Raw genomic sequence first — 21,942 nt, 5'->3', positions numbered from 1 at the left:
GTAAGGCCTCCCCGATCACCCTCTTCATCATACTCCTTTCACTACTTCATCATTCATACATCCCATTTTCTTTTTTGTTTTTCTTCACAGCACTTATCACTATCTAGCATGCTTCATATTTGCATTTTGGATTTATTATACATCCTTCTCCACTAGAACATAAGGTCCATGAGGACAGGAATTTGTATCTGTTTTGTTGTTTGCTGCTATATCCCCAGCACACAGCACTTGGCAAATATTCATGTTCAATATATTGGCATTTCTCAAAGTGTGGTGCCCAGACCACCAGCATCACAGTAATCGTGCCCCTTTCAGAACATGTTAGAAATGCCAATTCTCAAAGCCTACCATAGTCCTACTAAACCTGAAACTCTGGGGCAGGGTCCCCCAATCTGTGTTTTACAAGTCCTCCAGGTAATTCTTATTTCTACTAATGTTTGAGGATCAATGTACTAAAATGTGGAAAGCGGCTATAGTGTTTGGATAGGTTCAAGCCTTGGACTGATGAGAAGACTGTGCCCTCTCATCAGTCCGAGGCTTGAACTTGTCCAAACGTTGTAGCTGCTCTCCACACTAAAAATTTCTTGAATTAGGGAAAAAAGGAGAAAATTTCTATTCCTGTGTTAAAATGCCATGCAAATAAATGTAAGAACACTTTGTAGAATTTGTTTCCCTGATATGTCATAATATGCCTAATTTTTTAAAAAAAGTTTTAGTTTATCATTTAGAAAGTGAAAAACATACATTATCCTATGCCATGAATCCAAATCTATTGAAAAGTTGTAGACTTAGTCATAACTGTATATACAATTAATGTATGGTTTAAGTTTTAGTTGAAAATTATGTTAAAAATTAGTGCCAAGACCTGTGTCCCTATGGTTTAAAAATTTAACAAAGCTGTTAAGAATATCTTTACTTCTCTTGGTCTTTCCTATTCTTAGACTTTCAACTCTAATTTTCTTACCTTGAACTGCTCAGTGTCTCTGTCCTCTAGAGCCAATCACATCACACATGAGCCTCTATTCCACATTTGATGCCTGGGATACACTCTCTGCCCTTAAAGAGAGAGGGCAGAAAATGTACTAGTATTTCAGTTGGTGAAATCACACCAACTGTAAGATTATGAAGCGAGTGGATAACTTCCTCCCTTACTGCCTGTGCATGAAGTTGTTATGATCCTCCCAGGGGAACAAGTGTCTCTGTTAGCCCAGCACAATTCCAGTTTATACGCGACATCTTGATGTAATTATTAATTGCATCCTTCATTGCCTAAAGTGTCCTAGCTTGATGTCAAATTATATGTTTTAATCTACATATTTACACAGTGTATAATGAATATTGGAAACCAGGGTTCTAGTTATATTTTATATTCACTAGGAATATTACCTTTGGACCGTTATTCAAAAAGTCTAGATATTAGTTCTTTTAACATTATAACGAGGAAGGGGAATTTTAATGTAACATTTGTAAAAATTAATATTACATATTTTACTAAGATTTCCACTTATTTACATAGTTTCTTATCTGCATTAGATTTCATTTAAACCTATTCTAATTCTAATACTAAATGCTAGTATCAATTTCCATAGATGTCATGTTTGTCATTATGTTTTATCAGGATAATTTCATGATGTTCCTACAACAGACAGAATAGTGAAAAACGCAATTTCAGATTACTAAGCCTGATTTTTTCCCCTTTACTAAGTCAGCTCATCCTTTCATTTATTTGACATTATTAAGATTTAACCTCAAAATTCATGCCTTTTCAGAGGGCCAATCAATCGATGTGTGCAGAATTATCACTGGGGATGATTAAAATTTTTGGGTCAGTGTCTTCAGACTGGTGAGCCACAGCAGTTTTTTTTGGCTTGCATCTGTTTTCAGGCAAAACTAAAAAAAAAAAAATTAACTAGATAAATAAATAAATAAAATATATTGAAGTATAAGTTGAAAATGAAGTAAATATAATAAATACATTTATCTTACCAAATAAATACACTCATGGACTTAAGTCTTTTTTTCTTTCCTTTAAGAATTCTGATCTTACATGAACATTAAACTACATTACGATGAACCAAGTTTTGCCTGTGTGTAATTACTCCTCTGTAATCATTTTTAAGCTAATCTGACTTAAAATTTTTAATTGCTCTTGCATATACTTTATTGAGAACTTATTGTGAACTGATGTAGTGGGTCCTAGGCTTCACTATCCTATATTGTTTTAATAGAAAAATACATGTTATTTGAGAGGAATGTCCAATTTTTTAAAACAATCTATATTGGATGTTTCAGCAATTACTCAAGTATATGATCAATTGTACAGTTCATCCAGACTATTAGTCTTGGTAACATAGATGCTTACTTGATTGATTCTTATAATTGCCTCAACGCTACTTAGCATAGATAATCATCCTCTTTCTGGCAGTCTGATCATTACAGTCTGTGTTGGCATCCACTCCGCCTGCAAAACCCAGAACAACTCTGTGGAGTTATGCACGTATAACAAAACTGGCTGGCATAAACGCATTGACCTTGGCATGACACCTCGCGTAGGCGGTTTGTATACATAATCATGGCCACAGCCTGCTTGGCTTGTTCAAGGTCATATAACAAGTGTGGGTTTGGTTACCACTTGGAGTCATTCAATTTCTAGTCTGGGGTTGACCTTAAAATAGCCAATCCAACACTTTTTCTTTCTTCAATAAGTGCTTTAAAAGTAGTCTCAATTTTAAAGCGTGCATTATTTTTATGAGAAAAAAAAATGTTGCATCAACCTAAAGCCATTCTCTTTAATGACTTGCTTTATAACTGGGAGGCATGCATTTCTGAGTTATTTTATTCTGGACCAGAAGGTATGCCTGGTCTGATATCATGATCCATCTTCACTGAGCGTCAGTTCTACATTATCACTCCATGAAGAATATGTTAAGGCAAAAGAAATATATTCTAGAATAGCATACAGAATCCATACACGATTTTAAAAGTGTGAGCCTTTATAAAGTTGTCTTGTGAGTCTGGGTTCAGGCTAAATAGTCAGATACTTTGGAGCAGAGTTTCTTCTATTCTGGGTACTAATTATGGGTGTTGGTTTTTTTGGTGGAAAAGCTTGAGACTGGCAAATCTCAATGTCAGAGATTTTTTTCATTTTATTTAACAAGTTAGATACTTTTGAAGGCTACATTTACTCCATCAGAAAAAACGACAGCAATAATTAAAGTGTTCTATGTTTGCATTGGAACAAGTTTCAATGATCTCTAATCTATTAAAAGTAGGCTTATTCAGCAATTTATAAAAATATGTAAGTTTATTATCAGCTATACTGTTTGTATTAAAAAAAACAACACATACACAAGCAAACAAAGAAACTAAAAACCTTTGTACATTCTTACTTTTTTGAACCTCCACCCAACTCTGAACTATCTTTATGCTCCTTATTTTTTTAACTTATGCTGTATACTTTTTAGTTTTTCTTAGGGAATGACTGTGTCATATGCATATATAAAAAAATTTTGAACACAAGTTAATGCCCAGTAAGCTTTTGAGAATGGATACATTATGAAATAGAAGCTTGAGTCCTGATTATTAAGACTCAGGTTTAGTTACTTAAAGGCCCCTGTTTTAATTATTTAAAGGCCCCTGATTATTAAGTTTTACAGGTTTAGTTCTTTAAAGGCCCCTGCTTGCTTCAAGTCTGGAATAGATTCTATCTTCAGAAAGTGAAGCAGTTTTGAGAGTTTCAGGTGCAGTTTTCGCAACTGCCCTGTGTCTCATGGCGGATCACTCCAAGTTCACTTTATTGATGTGTTTGAGAGCAACACAGGTTCCCTGTCATTTCTCCAATGCAGTGGTGTGCTTTTTCCCTTGAGCCTGTCACCCTAAAAGATACAGATTTTTAAAGCATGAAATGCACCGCTGCTCCAGTGTATATTGAATAGAGTGAACTCCAGACATGCTTATTTTTTGTTTTCTGAGTATAACAATTGGAACATAATATCCCTCTCCCCACACTACTCCCCCTCCCCAAATAAACCAAAGCATTAGATAAAATTGGTAGCACTGAAATTGAGGATATCTAAAAACAGCAACCTATAACCTTGGGGATTTTGAGTGATATAAATACAATGGCTGAGAACATTTTTAACCACAGAATTTTTGCCTATTATACTTAGACACTTGCAAGGTTGTTGAGTTGCTCTTCTTGTAACCCATATGAAAATGCTTATATTTGGGAACTACACAATTCACATTCCAGGACTTTCTCACTCCCCCCAATGAGTCCATATTTGTAACCAACTTGTAATGTCTGGTTCAATTCCCAACCAAACAAGCAAATACACTTTCTGAAGAGCGATAGCAATTCTATACCCGTTTGTTTACAAATTGTCTGACAATGAGTCAGAAGCCTACACATTTTTTTTTTGTATATAACTCTTCCCAAATTGATTTAGCAATCTGGAATAATTTCCTGTCTTTCCTTCCATCTTTATAACCGAAGCAACGTGACGTTAATGCTTTCAGTCCTTCTGCCTGATATGCAAGTGACATCGTGTGTTTCACAGAGAAAACAATGCCTTCTCTATGCCATTAAATTGTACTGACTTATCACAAAAACCTGGTTTTTGGTTATATCATCACTCAAAATGTTGTCTGTGCCTGGGGAAACGGGTACTCCAATTAGCAGTAAATCAAAGTTCTTTCTCTCTGATGCAAGAGGACTGTGAAATAAATTGTGATGGGTGAGCTGTATCAGCAAGCACCAGTGATTAGGAGGATTGGCTGACAAGTCTATTAAGACTTCTCCAAAGGAAACCACACCCATTAAAGGACTAGGAACTACATTTTTTTGTGGTTTTACTGTTGATCTCTGTTTCCTCATACAGAGTTCACTATAATTTACAATCAGGCTGGTACAACACAGGATGCTTTAATCTAAATATTTGAAGGTGCTTTAATGCTTTAATCTAAATATTTATTTATTTATTTATTTATTTATTGTATTCAAATGAAGTAGGATTTTTAAAATTGATTCAACAGGAACATAAGATCATGGTTACAAGCAACAACCAAAACCATTAAAATAAATAAGGAAAGACTGTGCTCCAGTAGAAAAAAAATGAGAAGTTGATGCACACTTTCCTGTTAAATGAACACATATATTTAGCAAAAAATGTACCATTAGCCTGACTTACCTCTCTTATCTGGCTATAGTTCTAAATTCATAAATTGAACAGTCTTTCAATTAATTTTGCTTGTGTCGATATCCTGCAAATTTTAAAACACGTTTAAGAAATACTCTTTGCACAGTTCAATGGAGATACACTTCAGTTAATTCTAAATCTAAATTTTAATTTTATGAACAAAAGCAATAATGTTCCAAGGACATTATCACGGATAGAGTTACTGATCTTATTAGTCGTTAGTAATTAAGAGTCATTTTCAAGAAATCAGAGAGTATATGTCTCACTGGGCTAAGTGACTACTTTGCAATTGAATTGGTAGACATTGGAGAAATAAGTCTTTTCTCTACTTCTTTTTCTTTTAACCTCTTTATCAAACTCTAAGCACTTCCTATTAAGGCCTGCAGCACTGTTATCAATGGTTTTCTACCCTGGGTACATGTAAAGCTATATTTAAGGATTCAAAATACCTTTGGCTACACTTGAGACTTATGTGATCCTTTTGATGAATGTTACCCCAATAAATGTAATGAAACAAGTGGGTTTCCAATAAACAAAAATAATACCTTTGATTGGGAGTCCTAAAACAACTGAATCAGTTTTACAGGAACAGGTTATTGGCAGGGTGGGAGGCAGGCATCAATATTTTTCCAGTTTTATGGATATAACTGACATTGATATAATCATTATGCTATGATGTAACATATCACAATGATGTAATATATCACAATGATGTAATATATCACAATGATGTAATATATCACTAGCAATGATATAACGTTGTGCAAATTTCAAGCATACCATGCGATGACTTGATATACATGTATATAGTGAAATGATTGCCATAATAAGGTTTGTAAACATATCCATCACCTCATACAGTTACCATTTGCATGTGTATGGTGGGAACATTTAAGATCTACTCTCTTAGCAAATTTCAACTATACAATACAATATTGTAGACCATAGTATCATGCTATACATTAGGTCCCCAGAACTTATTCATCATACAGTTGAAAGTTTGTACCATTTAACCAATATCCGTTTACTTCCTCCACCATCAGCCTCTGACCCAAAGGAAACAAAATCACTATCTCAAAAAGATATCCGCACCCCATGTTTATTGCAGTATTATCACAACAGCTAACTCATGGGAACAACATGTCTATGGATAGATGAATGAATAAAGAAAATGTGATGTACATATCCTATATAATAAAAGGCTAATATGCAAATAGACCAAACAGCAGAACAACTGAACAGCCAAACAACCAGTTGCTATGATGTGCACTGACCACCAGGGGGTGCACACAGAACATGGCCAGAGTTGGCAGCAGGCGGCGGAGCACAGAACATGGTGGGTGTCAGCCGTGGTGGGATGGTGAGCAGATGGGCCGGGGCACCAGACCAAGGCAGGGTGCCGGTTGCTGTCATTGGGGTGAGCCTCTGGTGGTTAGTGAAAATTCTTTGCTCCCGCACGTCGTGGTCCCACCTGGCGCTCACACCTGCTGCTGGTGCTGGAGCGGCAGCTCTCACTCACTGCCAGCACCCAGTGCCAATCATTCAGCACCCTCAGTGGGTGCAAGCAGCGGCTGCTGGGCCCGATTGCCCCTCAGGGCTTCTCCACCTCCCCCTGCTCCTGAGGGGAGATTGGGGCCAGCAGCCACCACTCACACCCGCTGCTGGCACTAGCCCCATTGGCTCTGGTGCGAGCAGGGCTGGTGCCATCAGCGCATGGGAGTGGAGGTGGCAGACGCGGGGCTGCCAGCAGACAGGGGGCTGGGGGCTGTGGCAGGAGGGGCTGGGTGGGGGTGTGGAGGATGGGTGGAGACCCGCTCCTGTGCCCACTGCAGCCTCGTGACACACAGTTCCTTTCAAGGTGCGTGAATTCGTGCACTGGGCCCCTAGTATTATATAATAGAATATATACATAAAATACATATAATAGAATATTATTCATTCATATAAAGAAGGAAATTATGTGGTTTGCAAGAACATGATTGCACATCTAGGGCATTAGCTAAGTGAAGTAAATCAGAGAAAGACAAATACTGTATGATCTCATATATAAGTAAAATCTAAAAAGGCATCAATATTTTTAAACTGCCTTTGAAACCATTGGCCTCCATGCTCTGCATAACTCCTCCCTCTCCCACGCACTATCTAACTTCAAGCCACTCTTCTCTCTTCTTCAAAATCACAATTGTTCCTGCCTTTGAACATTTGTACTTGCTGTTCTCTCTACCTATAATTTCTTTTTTTCAGGTCTTTATATGGCTGTGTTCTTGATATTTGGGGTGCAGCTCAAATGTCACTACTTCAAAAAGAACTCCCCAAAGTGCTCCCCAAGTTACACATTCACATCATCCTGTGTCATGTTCTTCATAGCCTTCTTTCAAAACTTATTTAGGTATTTGTATGCTTGCTTAATATCTCTCTAAAGCAGTGGTTCTCAACCTTCTGGCCCTTTAAATACAGCTCCTCATGTTGTGACCCAACCATAAAATTATTTTCGTTGCTACTTCATAACTGTAATGTTGCTACTGTTATGAATCGTAATGTAAATATCTGATATGCAGGATGGTCTTAGGCGACCTCTGTGAAAGGGTCATTCGACCGCCAAAGGGGTCGCGACCCACAGGTTGAGAACCACTGCTCTAAAGCATTAGAAAAAGTTTTATATTGCTAGAACCTTGTATTTCTTCACCATTGCCCTAGCCCCTTGATCAGTGTCTTGCAGCACATTGTAGACACTTGATCAAGTCCCTCATGTTAACAAATGTTTATTAAGCATTTACTATGTTGAGGTAATGAAGTAGGTAATGAGGATAAAGCAATGAACAAAACAGAAAAAAAAAATGAAGGTAAGTACCTTGCTATAGGGCCCAGTGCAGAAGTTCTAGATTAATTCTATTCTTACAAGGAATTTTTTTATATCATTGAATTTTCACAACTAAAAGGAAACAATCCAGAGTTGTGTTCAGAACTTATAGGATTGCAGCCATGCCTACTAGAAAGGATGAAAGGCCTGGCACCATAGAACCTGAATCCTAATCCTCGCTCTACCTATACCAGTAGCAATGAGATACTAGACAAGCATGTACTGTGTAGTTATTACGAGCTCAGTTTTGGAGGCAGCTGGTTTCAAAGATGGGCATTTACAATATATTCATCTGCTCTCTTGCTTAGTTTTCTCACGTATAATATTTGAGTCATGGTCAGTCACTGCTTTATTAAATTGGACTGATAATGAAATAAGGCAAAAATGCACAGAATGCATTTTAAATAATAATAGCTATGATTACATTAATTATCCTTCTGTTCCTTCTCAGCTTTAATTTTTTTTTTTTCATTTGTGAAGCAATAAAGGTAAACTAGCATTTCTGTTATCCTTTCCAGCTCATATTTTCAAAATATTCTAGGCTTGTCAGCCTTGCTGACTACACTGGGGTCCCTGACAATGAACACTTTCTGTATTTTTTAACAATTACATACTCCAGAAATATGTAATGACTTGTTCCAGCTCTCTTGGTTTCTTGGTTCTTCTATTTTCAGATCCTAGGAGTGATTAATATGAACATGGTGTGATAATACTCTGTGATTTGCTACTCATAGTTTTAAGGTTTGTTTTTGCCTTGTTTTACCTTATCAATCTACAGCTTTACTAGACACCGTGGGGTTTTTTTGTTTTGTTTTGTTTTGCTCTGAGCATTGCAATTTTCAAGTCTATTTTTCAGAAACGTTTTGGTTTTTTTTAATGGATAATTTCAGCTCAATGGGATTTGTTAGCCCACCCCTCATTTCATTGCTTCTGACTTTGAGTAATGGAGGAAATAGCTTTGGGTGGGTAGTCAGCCAGTCTGGCTAGTCCACTGGGCATAGGCTCCCTGGTCACTGGGATCACTAACGCCTAATGCCTCTCTAATTATGGACATGTCTCATTCCTGGCTACTTAACAGCCTCACCGCAGGGAGTGACTCCACTTCCTGACTGGAAGCCTACCTTCATTAGCGTAAACTGTACATCATAACCTTCTAGTTTTACAATAACCCAAGGGGCCCTTCCCCCCAGAGCTGTGGCATTGTGACCGTCTCAGTATTTGACATGGAGGCAGACGATAAGAATTTGTGACTTCCAACTTTAAAATGCAAAAGGTAAACCTGTATGTGATAGGGCTTTAAAAGAAGTCATCTGTGCCAATAAAGAAGAGATACAGGGATTTTGTTCTATTCTTTGCCCGATTCATTCCCTTCTCCAGTGTCCCTTCCTTCCTAAGTGAAGCAAAGCCTAGAGTAAGACTCTTTGTACTAGTGAAGTCTGAATAAGGATGGGGACTTTGAAAAGCTGAACCTGTAAAACAACTTAATACTGATTTAAGATTTAATAAGAAGTATTGCTTAGTATTGATTAGAACTTTGGAGTTGTAATTCAAGCCTTGCCTACTTTCATCATCATCATCACATTTGCTACCTTTTATAGAAAACTCTTTATATTCTAAGCTCTGTACTAGTCACTTTCAATAATATCTTCCCAGATATCTCCCTAAATACTGCAAGGTAGTTTATTTAATTGCTAAATAACAACCTTGTTATTTAGGAGTTAAAATGTTAAGTTCTGGCCCATAATTACCATAATATTTTAAGAAACATTTAATAATACTGTAAATAGAGATAGCAAGCCAGAAATAAATTATATTGTAAGGTAGACCAACAAAAAAGATGAAAGACAATTGTCTATTTAAACAGGTCAACCTAACATCTAGTACAATGAAAATAAGGTCATTATTTTATGTATATTTTCCTCGTTTCACTCCCAAGTGTTTCATACAGAGCTATGTACTATTATTAAATGAATACCAAAAGAATGAAAAATTAAAGAGTTGCCTGACCACATCTATTCTAACTAAAGATAATTTTGGTTCATTCAGAATAATAATCTATTTCATACCTCTCAATACTGACAGGAACCCCTTAGGAAGAAACCCTCATTTAACTGATTTTGCACATTAAGTGTAGATATAAGTTTGTACAGATAATTAGGCCTAGAATTAGAAATCAGTTTTGGAGACTCACTGTTCTGCATCTTGCCCACATCAAATTACAACTATCATTTTTCTTTTCATAGAATTCATAATATATATTTTTATTATTCATTCCAAAAATTAACAAAATAGACACATACTAGGTCCATGTCCTTATACTGATCCAGACCAGCATTATCTCTAAACTGGATTACTGGGGAGCTCTGGACAGGTACCCCTGCTTCTCCTCTTGCCAGAGTGAGTCTTTTCAAATGTAATTTAGAGTCTGTTGGTCCTCTGCCTTGGAATCCTGGTCTCTGATTTAGGGGTAAAAGCCAATGTCCTTTCAAAGACCTAGAAGGCCCCAAACATCACACTACCTGTGCCTTTCTGGTCCCTCATCTTCTTCTCCTCTTCCTCTGGCCCATTGCAGTCCATCTCTGCTGCCCCCTTGTTGTGCCGCCAACATGTCCGGTTGCTTTCCTCAGGTATATGGATGTAGCTCTTGCTGTTCCCTCTGATTGGGATGTCCATCACCCATAAACTGCTTACTAATTTATTCACCCCATTCAAGTTTGTCCTCAGATTTTACAACCTCAAGATAGCTTACCATCATGACCCCTTTTATTTTAATCTTTTCATTTGTCTTTCTACTTGTATCCTCTGCTACGCTGTACTCTCAATCACAATTATTCTGCTCTATTTTTAAATTTTTCCATATTGCTATCACCATCTCTCTTACCATTTCATTAGTTAATTAATCACTTAATTAATTCCATTATCCCCACCATATTCTAAGCCCCTAAACAATGGGGTTTCTCTTTTCTATATTCCTCACTATATCCTAAGCATTTAAAATAGTTCTTAATACATAGTGGTGCTCCTTGTATATTACTGAGATGATTTTGATAAGCTATATAATTATATTTTTAAATGGCCATAAATCTAAAGCAACAAATTTACTAATTAATATAATGACATGAACAGATAAATTATCATATAGGAGCAAATGCACTATTTTTTTTAAAGCTAAATGGCATTTTTAGTCATAGACAATATAACTCTTGAACTTCCAGAACATAACAACAGAAATATTAAAGGACATGAACATATTTACCCAGCTCTTGATATTTGCTTTTGCCAAGTGTGGAGAGATGTTTCTCTTATTCTTCAATTATTAATTTCTGATTTATCCATTATATTGGATAACTATGTATAAGTTCAATTATTTTTTAAATGTTAAGATTTGTTTTATGACCCAGGAGACAGTCTATCATGGTATGTGTTTCATGGGCACTTTTTGCTGTTCTAGGATAGAGTTTTCTATAAGTGTGTTGATGAGATCCTGTGTTGATGGTGTTGTTGATTCTTCTATATTCTTGTTGTTGTTGATTCTTCTATATTCTTGTTGATTTCTGTGTAGTTGTTCTATCAATTGTTTAGAGAAGGATGCTGACATTTCCAACTTGTGGACTTGTCTATTTCTCTTTTTAGTTATATGAGTTTTTGCTTCACATACTAATATCACAGCTCTAATGTCTGATGCAGATGCATTTAGGATGGCTATATGTTCTCTCTGGATAGAACTTTTTATCATTATGTAATAATTCTCTATTTCTGATATATATTTTTTTGCTCTGAAATCTATTGGGCTGTTGTATTATGAGACTAGAGTTCTTATTTCAACATTCTGTTTTAGTAGGCCTACTCTAACATCACTCTGGTGAGGGAAGGGTAGACATCACCTCTTATTACAGGTGGGGTGGAAATCCAAGTTACCAACTCAGCCTCCATTTATAACGACAGGGGGATTCTCCTTGTTATTACTGGGTGGAGATGGGACCTCTAGCTTCCCGGTAAGCTTCTGCAGATACCCTGTTTACTAGGAGAATTAGGAGTGCCTCATTACTACTCCCCACTGACACCATGGGCTGAAAGTGGCCCTGTCACTGCTAACAGTGGTAAAAATTCCAACTCTCTATTAGACCTCTTCTGACCCCATCGTGTCATGAGACAGGGAAACACTATGTTACTACAAGGGAGAAGTGGAAGTCCAGGCTCCTCATGTGGCCTCAACTGACATCTTAGATGTGTGTGCTTGTTACTGCCCCATGGAGATGCAACCCCTAGCTCTTTATTGGGTCTTCTCTGACACCACCCCAGCAGGGAGGTAGGTGCATCTGCAGTACAGAGAAGTTCTAAACTCCTACTTGGCCATGGTTGTTGGGTGGACCTCGCTTTTTCTGTAGTGTTTGGCCAAAGTAGAGTGGTTATTTGCTTAAAACTTCTATTTTGCTGGGCTGTCCCTCCTGATCCTTTATGTCAGAGCATTGGGCTTCTCTTGGGGTTTCTTTTGACTGTACCCATTTGCATTCCCAGGGTGTCATCTTCTCCAGTATCCTATATAAAATATATGAAACAAAAAAGAAGTCCTAGGAAACCCAGTGTTATGTTGTTCCTTAAGTCCCGAGGCTCCTAACTGATTGGATTGTTCTCTCTACCTTTCAGTCTTATGTTTGTTTTGTATATAATATCAAGGTCTTTTTGCTTTATTTATCAGAAGGAATGGAGAAAAGTATTTATATTCCATCTATCTTTCTTGATGCAGAATTCTTTTTTTTTTGTAATTTAATGTTGATTTTTTTTAAAAAAGGTACCATGGCTTCCAACCATTAGAGTACAGGAATATGATGTTTGTAGAACTGATCTTTGAGAATTTTCATTAGTCTTGCATATACTATGCCAGCAGTATATTTTAAAAGAGACACAAAATAACTAGGAAGAAAAAATACTACAAAGTTTTCTTTTCAGATATTACAAATGATTTTCTGGGATATATCTATGAATCATGGACATTAAGTGAATTTAATTGTTAGGGAGACAAGAAAATCCCAGAATAAATGACAATATTTAAATAATGAATAAAGGTCAGCTTGTACATTTAGTAAGTATTATTGATGAAAGTACATAATGATGATGGTAAATGCCCACCAAAAAAATTCCCTTTAGATTAACAACTCTTACATCATGCTGAATTAGAGGTAAATAAGACAAGCTTTTTTTAAAAAAAAAATAAATAAATCTTCATTGTTGAAGTTTAATTTGTCCCTTTTGTCCCCCAGTGACCCCTTCTAGCCCACCCCCACCCTGCCCCAGGCCTTCACCACCCTATTGTCTATGTCCAGGGGTTATGCATATATGCATACAAGTTCTTTGGTTGATCTCTTCCCACCCACCACCCTCCCCTGTCTTCCCTTTTAATAAAAAATTAATTTCAAAACACTTAAAGGTTATATTCTATGGTGCTATAATAATAGAGGTTTATATTGCTACATTTTCAATTTTACTATAACAATGAAAATAACTAGAATAATATTGTGGAACATCAATAAATCAGCATATTGTTATTGATAACGTTGTTTTAAAAAGATCCAAAATTCCTTTATTTACTTGTTTTTTAACTCTATATTGGTAATCCAAGATTACTTTTTTAGCATTTATATAAAAGTAAACAGCATTTGCTATTCAGTGATTGGTACTGTCAATGATTGATTTTTATTTTCCATTTCATGAATTGGTTTCTCAATGAAATTTATTTTACATATTTTTAAATGATGAAAGAATTCAAAGACATGGATATTACCCTATTAATTTTACCAATTTTTATTTATTTTAACACAACAATAAACAACAGGTCTTAAAGTAGTGTATTTCATTATGACTGGTATTAAGAAATTAGGTGCTCTCCCTCCAGAGGCCATGACCATGCCTTTCCCTTCCTCCTCTTCTTCCCCCACAGGCATGAATCTCCTAAACTCTAGGGGACCCCGCAGAGACTTGAAAGGAGGGGAGCAATGGGCAGAGGCAGCTCATCCTGGGCTAAGCCCTTGAACGTGTCCCTAAGGCCCCCTTTTCTCTGACTCTCCAGTGAGCTGACAGCAGCCCCACCTTGGCTCACTTCTTTCCCATAATGTTTCTAGAGCCAAAGCAGAGCACTGCCTAGCCTCTGTCCTGTTGCTTCTTCTATCCTAGATAGAAGCCCTTTTTTGTTTCACTGCCCCCAGCTTAAAAAAATGTACTCTCAAAATAAATGAGTAAAATACAAATTAAAAATGAAAATTAAATTCTAGCACATTAGGCAGTAATCGAGGAGCCAAGATCAGAGTTTCTGAGTTCAGGCTCTGGAGTCAGAATGGTCTAGCTTTAAGTCCGATTGTGTTGCTTACTAATTGTGTGAACTTGGGAAGTCACTTAAACCCTCTAACTTTAGCCTCCTTATTAGCAAATTGGGATAATGTGTAATTTATAAAACTGGATAGCACTATCTCCAAATAACCCCTGAAGAAGAAATGGAGAGTGAGTTCTGGAGCATTTGAGTACCAGGTGATCTTAGGATCCAGATGTGCCACATTCCTTCTCCCATTTGATTATCCAGTCTTTCTTCAGATTTTACAAGCAGATTAATTTTCCCTTTCTCCCTCATCAAGTCAAGTCATATAATTTTTTTCAGTCATGTAGTTTGACTTGTATTGACTATTTATGTTAATGAAAATGTTCCTCTACTCAGCCATTTGAAAACTTAGGATTGAAAACTGATCAATTTTCAGATGGGAGAAATAAGCAAATACCTGGGGAGAGTGAAAAAAGCAAAACCATGGTTTTCCTCAAAAGATGAATCCCCCCAAAATATTATAATAGCAAAAAAAAAAATTAAGATAATTTGACAAGTATTTTTCAAAGCAAACTATTGAATATCAGTTGTGTGTGGGAAAGAAAAGTACATAATACATGTACTCATTAAGTGGTTCATGATGTGAACAAGTATTTTTCAAAGCAAACTATTGAATATCAGTTGCGTGTGGGAAAGAAAAGTACATAATACATGGTCCTACTCATTAAGTGGTTCATGATGTGAGGACTAATTTGATGTTATTTTATCTTCTTTTTCTTCTTTTTTGCTTTTTTTTCCTCTCTGTGTTTCTCACAGTTCTTTTATATTCTAATCTCTGGCTCCAAGTTCTTTTTCTTGGGTTAGGTAGTAAGTCAACAGGATTTCCTTAGAATCAATCAGAGGATAAAAACAAAACAAAACCATAATAAATTTCCAGTTACCTGTGATCATGTGATTTTTCATAACATACTTGATGAACATAAGTCCTAAGTATCTTTTATTTTTCTTCCTCTACGGATCTGGATTATTTTTTGCTTTTGTGAAGTTTGTCATCTCTTCATGATATGATCTGAATACTAACATGCCCCCAATCATCTGTTCCAACTAGTTTGCCCAAAGCCACCAGATATCTCATTCATTTGAATTTATATCATGAAGATCTCTCAACAACAACAAAAAAACACTTTATTTTAAAATAATAACCTTCACAAAGTATTTTTATTGACATGATAAAGCTTGAAAATTGCATATGATAAAGAGTGATAGAGATGAAGGCATTTTCTCCCACAAAATTACTACATAGGAGAAAAAGAAATAAAAGAAGGAAACATATATAAGAAATCTGTGTTAGAGATCTGGAGATAAAACACAAGATGATAAATCTATAATCATCAGCATCAATTTTGAGAATACTAAGGATAGTATGTGACCTATAATTATTTAGGACAATTTACCTAAACATTTTGGTTCATATTTATAAATACCAGCTCTCCAGCATATATAGAACTTAAAGCAGTAGTTCTAAAAGACTGTATTGAATATTAGGGATTTGGAACTCAAGAAACTGAATATTAAATAAGTACCCAGATGATTATAGTGCACAATGAAGTTGTAAAATAACTTGCCTCAGCTGCCTAAAAGTGTTCCAGGATTATTATTATAAAGTTTGACACCAGAACTTTTAAAATTCAGTCTATCATTAATTTTTTTTTAATTCTAAGACTTGTAGCAGTTGTGTCTATAACCAGGTGGAAGAGAAATAATAATTAGGGGGGAAGCATGGTAGTTCTGTGTTTGAATTACTGTCTCTCTTGAACTGTGGCCAATTTTCTCATCTGTGTCTTTTATTTCAGGATTAAAAGACACAATAAAGATCATCTCATTTCCTAAGCAAAAAGTCTTGAATGTGCACAGCTAGTTTACTGTAAGGATGGTCATCACAAAGTATTTATAAAAAAGAAAAAAATCATAACCTACATGTTCAGCTATAGGGAATGGTTAATTATGATAAAGGCACAGGGTTCAGATAATATGAAGCCAATATAAATTATGTTTCAAAATAACATTTAATGACATGAAGAATATTCATGATACACTGACAAGTGACAACAAAACAAAAGTTGATAGCCTAAAGTTATCTCTCATGCCTAGTGCAGGCAGAGATGGGATGGTCTTTCTTGGAGCTTTATCAGACTCAACAATTTTTTCCCAAAATATAAGCAATTAATATCTACTTATCTGGTTTCTGAGCACGTGAAACTAGAATACCAGCACTCTATACCTGTGTTACTGAATATGTGATTCTGACTCTTATAAAAGGGAGGGAATGAGAGAAAGAGAGTGAATGGAAAAACTATTTGAAAGTTATGTGGACAGTCCTGACCACTCAATACTCTACATGCTATTCTTGGTGAAAGTCAGGTCTAACATAAGGATATGGATATGCAATTGGACTATATGTTGCTTTCATAAAGTTTTTATTTTATGTTAATGGTATGCTCTTGGTTTTTACTAAATGAAACTATAAAAAATATTGATGCGAGTTTTACTTTTGAATTTTATATTAAAATAGTGGATAATAAGCCTTCCCAAGATATTCTGCATATACCACCGTCTCCATGGACTTTATAATATTCTCAAGGTGTTTCCTTATGCTTCAAGACCAAACTCAAATAACTCCTCTGCTAAGAAATAGTCCCCATTCCCCACAGTCAAAACTAGTCTTGCCTTCTTTTTACTTTTCCTTAAAGCAATTGTCAAATGTTATATCAATCGTCTACTGTTGAAAAAATTTCACCACAAAAGTTAGTGCTTTGAACAACTATTTATTAGTATTTTTCATGTTTCTGTGGGTTGACTGAAATCAGTTGGCCAGTTCTTGCTTGGAGTCTGTTATACGGTTGCAGTCAGATGGCAGCTGGGGCTGGAGCCATCTGACTAAGCTTGATGGATGACAAGACCTTTTCATTCACATGTCTGGTGCTTAACAGGAGCAGATGAGGGCTGGCTGGGCATTTCTGTTTCTGTTTCTCCACCTATTTTCTCCATGCTGCTTGCTTTGGCTTCATCACAGCAGGATTGTCTCAGGATAACTGGATTTCTTATGTGGAGACAGGTTTCCTCCAGAACTAGTGTTCCAAAGCTGAAAGTAGATGCAGGCTGAAGCGGTAAGGTTTCTGACAATTTAGCTGTGGGAGTCCTAGAACTTACTTCTGCCATGTTACATAGGCCAAGGAAATCACCAAGGCCAGCCCAGATCCAAAGAGAAGGGAATTAGACTCCATCTCGATGTGAAGAGCTGTACAGGGATGGAGGGCATGGATGGTGGCCATCTTTAGAAGCTACCTAACATATCTAGAATAAGAAAAAGGTTTCAGTGCTGAGAAGGATTTGAAAGATCATTTGGTTTTCCTTTATTATTTTAATGAAGAGAAAAAGAATAACTAGAACGATGAAATAATTTGCCCCAAATCAAATTATACATTTCCTCACTTTCCAGCATGAACTAAACTCCCAAAATGAGGTAGGATTGTTCATAGCCTGTGGCATGGTTTGTTCATAGCCCAGCAAAGACTGTGAATAAATTACACATACAAGTACTTGCTAACATGAATAGGGTATGTTGTAGAAAATAAGTTTAGCTGTTCTGCATCTCATTTTAAGGAGCAAGAAAAAGGTCAGGTTTCTTAATTTGCCCTCGAACATGTACACCTTTGACCTGATTTAGCCATTGTTCAATGTTGTGCAATCAACCCAGGCATAGTTAAAATAAAAAAAAAAGAGGTTCCTACAGCTATACTTCTCTGAAAACATCTTGTTTTGTGTATTTGACTTTGGAACAATGAAAATGATCTAACTATAGAAAGCAAAATTAAATAAAAGTGAAATAAAAGGCATTCCCCAAATGGAAAGGAAAATGAAATAAATAAACCCATCAATTAGGTTTATTAAAAAGGTATTAAGTAATGATAATATGATATTTGATAGTATTAAGAATTATTGTTCATTTTTTAAGATGCAATAATGATATTGTTTGGTTATTTTTTTAAAAGTTCTTAAAATAAAAAAATTCTTATCCTTTTGAGATACTTACATAATTTATAGATAATTTATAGAGGATTAATATGATGATTGAAACTGGGCTCAAAATCATCCAGTATGTATCATCCACTGGAGAAGGGATAGGGGTTTTGAATTTATCATTTTATTTTCTCTATTATGATTGATATTTTTCATAAGAAAATCTTTTTTTCTGTAAGCTGCATCTTCAAAATTATAGGCATATTTTGGAAAGATTCCAACTGTTTGGGTTTTTTTTTTTAATCTCCTTAAATTCTTCAGCAATTTTTTCATGTATATGTGAGTAGATTTTTCTTTTGGCAGGTCTATAACTTTGTTTCATTTTCAAGGACAATTGAATGGGCAGGAATATTATTAATGATACCTAAATGCAAGAAATGATCTCCTTTGAAAACAAGAACTTGAAAAGCCATAAAGATAAAAATGTTATTAAATTGTATTTATTGCTACTAAGAAAACATCTTGAAATAGATTTCTAGTTGATAGTGTAATATTTTAAGAGAAGAGCACCCTCTGCTGTCTTGACAAGAAATGTTAACACAGATGAGGAGACACTATTGTGTCCTTGATTTTTCCAGTTACCAACCACAGTAACTGGAACTTAACATAATATTAATAATAATAATTATTAGTAGTTGTAGTAGAAGTAATAATAGTAGTGGTAATATGTTAATAATTATTATTATTAAAAACCAAGGTAGATGATATCATAGTCAACTTTTCTTTTAAAACCATATCAGGGATGCAGGGAACCACTACTGGCCTGCAAAGGTGGGGTTAGAATTTATTTCCTAAAATATATAAAGGCTGTAAAACTAAGCAAAAATAACTTTAGCACACACATCTACTGTGAACCAAATTTTACCCATTTGGAGACAGTCAACCCAATCGCTTGGGTTGCGAGGTGAACATGTCTTTGTGTGAAACTGAGAACAAAATTATTTCCATAGATGTCCCTGTGAATTTGAACTTGTCAGAACTGTGCCACTGCTTAGGAAGTCCATTGCTACCCTGGGGACTTTAGAAATTCATCCCGGTGGGTCCCATTCCCAGTCTACTGTTCAGGTCAGTTCAGTGCATTAAAGCTCTTATGTGGAGCTCACTTAAAGGCTAGGCAAGGCCAATGTTAGCCTACTCCATGGCTGCCTGTCCTTATCATGATCCTAAGAGTCAGATGAAACAATAACATGTTTTTATCATCATATGTCATTTTCCATTTATTTTGTTTGAATTCCTCTTTCTTGAGGAAGAGTCTGTGAATACTGGTTTCTGAAGTGGCACTGTGTTGAGTAAAGGGTTAACAAAACCCATTCTTCTATGAAATTTGACCTTGGGTTAACTTTCTAGTTCTGTTTGCCTGGAACCTGATAAAGGTGGCATGTCAGCTGTGTTACTGAGGAATATTGCATGTGGTAAAAATGACCTCTGATTCTGAACTGCCTCTGATTCAGGAGGGCAGAATGCATTAAAGATATCAGTTTGGGAGACATAGCTTCGGATTTCTCAAGGTGTGATGATTCTTGCAACTCACATGTCCTTTGTGGAGACCCAGAGGCTGTTGTTATAAGATATATTGGTTTTTAAATGGCAAGATTGCTTCTTCTTCTTCTTTTTTTTTTAAGGCTGAATAAGATCCTTGTGTGTGTATTATATTTTTAAAATCAAATTTTCAGTCAACAGACACACTTATGGTTTTCCCATATCTTGACTATTGTGAATAATGCTGCAATGAACATGGGGGTACAGATATCTCTTTGATATTTCATTTCCATTGGATATATACCCCAGAGTAAAATTGCTGGATCCTATGGTAGGTCAACTTAAAATTCCTTCAGGAACCTCCATACTGTTTTCCAGACTGTCTGTATTGATTTACATTTCCACACCTAGCATACAAGGTTTCTCTTTTCTCTGCATCCTCTCCAATGCTTATTAACTTTTGACATTTTGATAACAGCCATGCTAACAGGTGTGGGTGACTTCTCAATGATTTGCATTTCCCTGATGATTAGTGATGTTGAGAGTCTTTCATATCACTGAACTGTGCACTTAAAAATAGTTAAGAGGGTATATTTTGTTATGTGTACTTTATCACAAATTTTATAAATATACTAGAAGCCCAGTGCATGAAAATTCATGCACTGGAGGGGGGGTCCCTCAGCCCGGCCTGTTCACAGTCCGGGAGCACTCAGGGGTGGCAGGCAACCCAGCCATCAGGACAAGGCGATGCCCCATCATACCTCTGCTGCTGCCACTGCTGGCAGCACAAACCTCGGTTGGCCCTGGTTACCTGAGCCTTGGGTGGCCCTGGGTGGCTGGGAAGCCGCCATCCAAGGCTTGCCTGTGCCTTAGGCCATCCCTGGGCAGCTAGGCAGCCAACATCTGAGGCTTGCCTGCACCTTGGGCCCACCTGGGTGGCTGGGAAGCCGACATCTGAGGCTTGCCTGCTGGGCTGAAAGGACTATGGGACTCCAGTGGCAGGAGCAAGGAGCACTGCGGGCCTGCCACCCCAGCAGGGCTGAAAGGATTGGGAGGGCTGAGAGGACTGGGCATCACCAGCTAGTGACTATGAGCGCCACCATCTTTGTGACAGTGTGATGGTCAATTTGCATATTCCATCTTTATTAGATAGGATAACTTACAAAAAGAAGCTACTATCAAGAAAATGGATCTTAAGATACAATGAATTCTTTAAAGAAAAAAAAGGTATATTGGTTCCTATTAGGTGTGTGGGGCCAGAATTGCACTCCTAAGTCACTGCTGCATCTATTTGTGCAGATTTATCGATGTCACAAGTTAACTATCACTTGAAGGCAGAAAATAGCTCCTGGACTGCTGTGTGGACTCTGTCAGGCCTCCTTCCACTGCAGAAAAATGCTTGTTGCTGCCCAGATGGTAAGTTGTGTTTCCTTTCCCTCGGAGCCAGGGCCAGGTGTGGCCTAGGGTATTTGTTTTAGTTGAAAAGCTAGTTGAAATAAGAAGATCCCCAGGGTGCATCTTGCACCCAGCTTTCATTAAAAAATATTTATCCATGTCACTCATTATTCTGATATTGTGCAACCACAGCTAGATATAAAAAGGTAAATTGAATGCAGAAATCTGACACCACACTATAGCCAATGTTAATAACCTTACATTTCAACATTTTAAAAATTTATCAGAGCACTCTATCTTGTTGTATAAAGCTATGGAATTTGAACTGTTCAAAATTAAAAAAAATATTTTCTGATAAAATTGCTCTTTAACCTCTTTTATGTTGCGTTCCATGTAGGATTTTGATTGAAACAAAATTGTTTTTAGTTTTTCTAACTACTGATAAATTAATTAAACAAGGAGGGTATTAGACTGAGGTGGCTGTAATGACTTGGTAGCCTACATTAGCAAACCGAAACCTAAGCCTGAGTCACTGCCCTTGATCCCAGGAAACGAAACCCAAGAATGACCAATGACAAACAGCCAGTGGGGCTTTCCCAAATAAGGCAACTGCTTAAACT

This window comes from Myotis brandtii, unplaced genomic scaffold, assembly GCF_000412655.1.
Source record: "Myotis brandtii unplaced genomic scaffold, ASM41265v1 scaffold475, whole genome shotgun sequence".
NCBI classification, from domain to species: domain Eukaryota; kingdom Metazoa; phylum Chordata; class Mammalia; order Chiroptera; family Vespertilionidae; genus Myotis; species Myotis brandtii.
Note: the sequence above shows the minus strand (reverse complement) of the source record.